Source organism: Phyllobates terribilis, unplaced genomic scaffold (genome assembly GCF_046119375.1).
Source record: "Phyllobates terribilis strain yellow unplaced genomic scaffold, ASM4611937v1 Scaffold_4__5_contigs__length_816908805, whole genome shotgun sequence".
Classification (NCBI taxonomy): Eukaryota; Metazoa; Chordata; class Amphibia; order Anura; family Dendrobatidae; genus Phyllobates; species Phyllobates terribilis.
The window spans coordinates 135,235,238-135,241,735 of NW_027362764.1; positions in this window are offsets into that span (position 1 = coordinate 135,235,238).

A 6,498-nucleotide genomic window follows, 5' to 3' on the forward strand; every position below is an offset into this window, starting at 1 on the left:
TTTCTGGTGTCTGATCTCGAGGAAGATCCGAAACACATCATCGATCCCGCCAGAGTAATGCAGGTGGCTCCCGTGAGTCTAAATCGTCTCCCTCCCGGAAAGACGTTCGTATCAGTACCTGATCGGGAGAAGATCCTTCACTGGGGTCACTCGTCTAAACTGGCTGGCCATGCCGGTCAGAAAAAGACCCTCCAGCTTATTACCCGGCACTACTGGTGGCCTACCCTGCACAAGGACGTAATAGACTTTGTTTCTGCCTGTGTGTCCTGCGCCCGCAACAAGGTTCCGAGACATCTGCCAGCCGGTCGCCTCCTTCCGCTCCCAGTACCTGCTGCCCCCTGGCAGCATATAGCAATGGACTTTATAACAGACCTCCCAGTCTCTGCCGGTTGTACGGTCATTTGGGTGGTCGCCGACCGCTTCTCCAAGATGGCTCATTTCGTTCCCCTGCCAGGCCTCCCGTCTGCACCCGAGCTAGCTAAAGACTTTATTCGTCACATCTTCCGTCTTCATGGCCTGCCCCTCCACATCGTGTCGGATCGTGGGGTACAGTTCACCTCACGCTTCTGGAGAGCCACTTGTAAACTGCTAGACGTCACCCTGGACTTCTCTTCCGCTTACCACCCACAGTCCAATGGTCAAGTGGAGCGGATCAATCAGAACCTGACCAGTTACCTCCGGCACTTCGTTAATGCCCATCATTCAGACTGGGTGGATCTCCTACCATGGGCCGAGTTCTCTTATAACAATCACGAGAGCGAATCCTCCTCCAAATCCCCGTTTTTTGTAGTCTTCGGTCAGCATCCTCGGATTCCTTTTCCTGTCTCCACCTCTGTGGACAACCCGGCTGCGGAATCTCTCGTTGGCAAATTTTCCTCCATTTGGGAGAGTACCCGATCCGCACTCCTTCAGTCGTCCGAACGGATGAAAAGACACGCTGACAAAAAACGCCTGGATCCTCCACAATTTCGTCCCGGAGATAAAGTCTGGCTCTCATCTAAATATGTCCGACTCAAGATACCTTCTTACAAGTTAGGGCCTCGGTTCATCGGCCCCCTGGAGGTCATCAGTCAGATCAACCCGGTGGCCTATAAATTGAAACTCCCGGCCAACTTACGGATCCCTAACTCCTTCCATGTATCCCTCCTCAAACCTGTGGTACTTAACTCTTTTTCCAAGTCTACAGGTACGCCTCCTGCTCCGGTTTCTGCTGAGGACGAGTTTGAGGTAGAGAACATTCTTGCCACCAAAAGGGTAAGAGGAAAGACCTTTTTTCTAGTAGATAGGAAGGGGTTTGGTCCTGAGGAGAGAACGTGGGAGCCCCGGGAGAACATCCATGCCCCTCTTATCCTTGCTAAATTTCTGTCTGGCCTAAAAAAGGGGGGGCCTAAAGGGGGGGGTACTGTAGCGCCGGCGTCCCTGCCCTCTGCTAGGCAGGGACGCTGTTCCCCTCACCTCCCTGCTCCGTGCCCGGCGTCCTCTTCCCGCTCTGCTGGCAGCGCGTGCTCCTTCCCGGCCACTGTGCTTAGGGCGCGCGCGCGCGCTCTCCCTTCCTCTTAAAGGGGCCGCGCGCGCCGTCCTAAGGAGTCCCCGGCCAATGGCCGGAGGACTTCACCATATATAAGGCACCTCCTCCAAAATGGAGGTGCCCGAGCAATGTTGTTGCACTGTTCTACTCTGCTTCAGCCCTCAGGTCCCGTTGCCAGTTACCTGCCAGTTACCTGCCTGATTCCTGCCAGAGTCCTGCTAGTTTGCTGTCTGTTTCCTGCCTGTTATTCCTGCTACCTGCTTGCTAGCCTGAGGTCCGACGGTCTGCCTTACAACTCCTGTCAGTCTGTCTAAGGACCAGCTTGCCCGCTCACCTGGGAGCGCACATCAGCTACCTGCCTGCTTGCTAGCCTGAGGTCCGACGGTCTGCCTTTCTACTCCTGTCAGTCTGTCTATGGACCAGCTTGCCCGCTCACCTGGGAGCGCTCCTCCGCTACCTGCCTGCTTGCCTGCCCGGAGGCTCCGCCGTCACGTGCTGTGACCACCAGCTATTCCAGAGACTCTTGCCCGCTCACCTGGGAGCGCTTCTCCGCTACCTGCCTGCTTGCCTGCCCGGAGGCTCCGCCGTCACGTGCTGTGACCTCCAGCTATTCCAGAGACTCTTGCCCGCTCACCTGGGAGCGCTTCTCCGCTACCTGCCTGCTTGCCTACTTGGAGGCTTCGCCGTCACGTGCTGTGACCACCTGCTATTCCAGAGACTCTCGCTTGCTCACCTGGGAGCACACATCCTCCATCTGCCTTGCTAGCCTACCTGGAGGTTCAGCCATCACAGGTCGTACTTACCCTTTACCTAGAGACTGCCCCGGTCACTTGCCGTGACCTCCAGCCCGTTCACCCAGAGACTGCCCCGGTCACTTGCCGTGACCTCCAGCCCGTTCACCCAGAGACTGCCCCGGTCACTTGCCGTGACCTCCAGCCCGTTCATCCAGAGACTGTCCCGGTCACTTGCCGTGACCTCCTGCCCGTACACCCAGAGACTGTCCCGGTCACCTGCTGTAACTGCCTGCCTGGTCGCCACCCGCTCCCTTACAAGGACCGCCCCCTTGTATAGTAGCTCAGAGGTTCCGCCTCCCAGACCGGTTACACTCACGCTCTGACGCTCACGCTCTGACGCTCACCCTCAGACGCTCACCCTCAGACGCTCACGCTCTGACGCTCACGCTGAGACGCTCACGCTGTGACACGCTCTGACGCTCAAGCTCTGACGCTCATGCTCACGCTCTGACGCTCACGCTCCGACGATCACGCTCTGACGCTCACGCTCTGACGCTCACCCTCAGACGCTCACCCTCAGACGCTCACCCTCATACGCTCACCCTCAGACGCTCACGCTCTGACGCTCACGCTGAGACGCTCACGCTGTGACACGCTCTGACGCTCACGCTCTGACGCTCATGCTCACGCTCTGACGCTCACGCTCTGACGCTCACCCTCAGACGCTCACCCTCAGACGCTCACCCTCAGACGCTCACCCTCAGATGCTCACCCTCAGACGCTCACCCTCAGACGCTCACCCTCAGACGCTCACCCTCAGACGCTCCCTCTCAGAGGCTCACGCTGAGACGCTCACGCTGTGACACGCTCTGACGCTCACCCTCAGACGCTCACCCTCAGACGCTCACCCTCAGACGCTCACCCTCAGACGCTCACCCTCAGACGCTCACCCTCAGACGCTCGCGCTCTGACTCTCGCGCTCTGACGCTCATGCTCACGCTCTGACGCTCACCCTCAGATGCTCACCCTCAGATGCTCACCCTCAGACGCTCACGCTCTGACGCTCTCGCTCTGACGCTCACCCTCAGACGCTCACCCTCAGACGCTCACCCTCAGACGCTCACCCTCAGACGCTCACCCTCAGACGCTCACCCTCTGACGCTCACGCTCTGACGCTCACGCTCTGACGCTCACGCTCTGACGCTCACGCTCTGACTCTCACGCTCTGACGCTCATGCTCACCCTCTGACACTCACCCTCTGACGCTCACCCTCTGACGCTCACGCTCTGACGCTCACGCTCTGACGCTCACGCTCACGCTCTGAGGCTCACGCTCGGACGCTCACGCTCGGACGCTCACCCTCGGACGCTCACCCTCGGACGCTCACCCTCAGACGCTCACCTTCTCACGTTCACATTCTCACGCTCCCACGCTCACCCTCACATGCTCCCACGCTCACCCTCACATGCTCCCACGCTCACCCTCACCCGCTCCCACGCTCACCCTCACACCCTCACATTCTCACCCTCACACCCTCACATTCTCACCCTCCCACGCTCACCCGCTCCCACGCTCACCCTCACACGCTCACCCTGTGGTAGCCGGTCATCTCCCTCACACGCTCACCCTGTGCTAGCCGGTCATCTCCCGGCTGTTCGCAGCAGAAGTACCCCGACCGGCGGCCTCGCTTCCCGGTCCTCCAAAATTCATTAGGGGCCCCGGGGGGATACATTGGGCAGTTAATTTAAAGTAGTGCACAACCCATTTAAACACTGCTTCGCTGATTAGTCGCGCCCGGTCGGACGCATACATATTCTAGAATACCCGATGTGTTAAAATCTGGCCACCATCTAGTTATATACATAAAGGGGGACATCTATTATTCCATTTTCACCACTTTCTAGCGCACGCTATAATTTGTCACTTTTTAAACTTTCACTTTTGCTCATGCCGCTTTTCTAAAAAGTGAGTGGAGTTTTGCAGAAGGGAAAGTGGCCTAACACATTTACTATAATAATTGCAAAACAAGTAGTGAAAATTATAGCCGGCATAGATGCCATGTTCCTCTAGATAATTCCTGATGCATTTTATGCCAGCAAGCTGTTTGTTTTTGACAGTGGCATACGTTGCCCCGAAGCCCCCATGAAAAAAAAGGATTCCTCTTTGTGAAAGTGCAACAATGTAACTTTTCCTTCTAGGTTCATTATTTTTTACAAGGTAACTTTTTCTATGAGGTTCTATATTTTTGTTTTCCCTATAGCACATGAGCTCTATGTAGGTATTACTACATTTATTTTTTGGCTTGTCAATCGTTGAAGAAGATAGATGGGGACTTTTGATTTGCATGATAAACAGACCTGACTATGCAGTGTCCTTAAGGACCCAAGTTTTCCTAGGAACCCCGATTTCTCGAATATCGACCTGACTAAACAAGAGATATGTTGCCTAAAAGTTCAGTGGCCACAGTCAGCCAATCTACATGGACCTCACTCACACTGTGTGACTTCTCTCACGTAAAATCTCTAAATATGGCTTCTGAACACACAGCCGTTGACGATATTGTTAACACAACAACACCTTCACAATCGGGACTCCCAACTCGAGGATCCTTAAAGGGAACAGACAGGTGATTCACGCCCCCAAACCACGGGCAGCATTAATCAGGCACTGGCTGTGTGATCTCAGCCATGTATGGTTGACTCAAATGCTGCAGCGTTTCAGAGAAAAACATACTTTTAACAGCTGACTGGGACTGAGCTGCACTGTGCACTAGTCGTACAGGCAGGTCCCCGGCAGCTTCTCCCAACCCGCTGATAGTGACTGACAAGGCTCGGCAGGTAGGCAGAGACTTGGGACCCACCTGTACGACTAGTACACAATGCAGCTCAGTCCCCGGCAGCTATTAAAAGTGTGTTTTTCTCTGAAACGCCGCAACGTCAAACATACATGGCTGTGATCATACTATGCTGCCCACGGTTTGGGAAGCATGCATTACCTGTCAGGTTCCCTTTAGGATCTTACTTTCTGATCTATCTACCACCAGCGTCGCATTTTACACTAGACACTGGAGGGCAGGTCCAAAAGGGGATGTTCTCCAGTACCAAAGGAAAGTAATTAAAACTTGGCTTTTAATCATATAAGTTAAAAAAAAATTGGCAGAATGTGTACATAATGAAAAAACATAATGCTTACGAGTTTTGGGATGAAAACCCTTTAATTATTAAGCTATGATTAAGAGTTTTTCTACCCCAAATACGTAAGAATTATGTTGTTTTTTTATAGGTGCTATTTTTTTTATCCTATATGATTAACAGCTAAGTTTTAACTACTCTCCTTTGGTGCTGGAGAACATCCCCTTTTGGACCATTGAGAGCTATTTGACCTGGAAGTCAGACGAGTGCATACTCCATGCACCACACCCAGACCACAGACTGTCTACCTTGGAAGTTTCCTGGGTTACTTATTGCTAATATAGCAGGAGTGACCTGAATTGACACTTTTTTTATTTTTTGTACTAGAGGGCTTATGCCTAGAGCAACACATTCGGGGAAATAACACTCAACTTGCAGACGCACACAAACAAAAAATTTCAACTTTTTTTTCTGTATCTCCAAGGAGTGGCAAAGACACATACAAGCTGCGCACAGTCAGCAGAGAGGGGGAGAGACCAGCAACGCTCCTTCCACGCCTCTGCAGTACGAAGTGAGCACTGCACTGATTGGTGGAGCAGGGGCTGTGTGTGTAGCAGCACATTTAGAGAGGTGACTGCACTGACTGCGAGCGTCTCTCACCAGTGAGGGACAAGGAATCCGGGCTGACAACGTGATCTTCTACAGTATGTGCCTATGACCATATACAGTCATAGGGGCCTAACAGACTGCAGGAGCTTAAGGCTTAGGGAGAGAAAAATTAGTGGTTAAATATGGTCCCTGTCACCCCAGTATAGACTATGTTCACACATTACAATTTTTTTCCACAGGCAAAACCTGCTCTCTTGGCAGTATAGAAGCAACATAAAAAAGCAGGTTTTGCTGAGTTTTCGCTGTGTTTTTTCTTTACTGCGCTTTTGTCAGTTTACATTTGTCTCTTGTGCTTGCTGATAAAGTTTAGCGCATAAAAAAATAACCAAATTCAACTTCATCAGCTTTTGGCACCAAAAATGCAGCAAAACCTGATACCTGCGGCTTTTGTGGTGTTTTTGCACTACCCATTGGTGAAAAACACTGCAAAAAGCT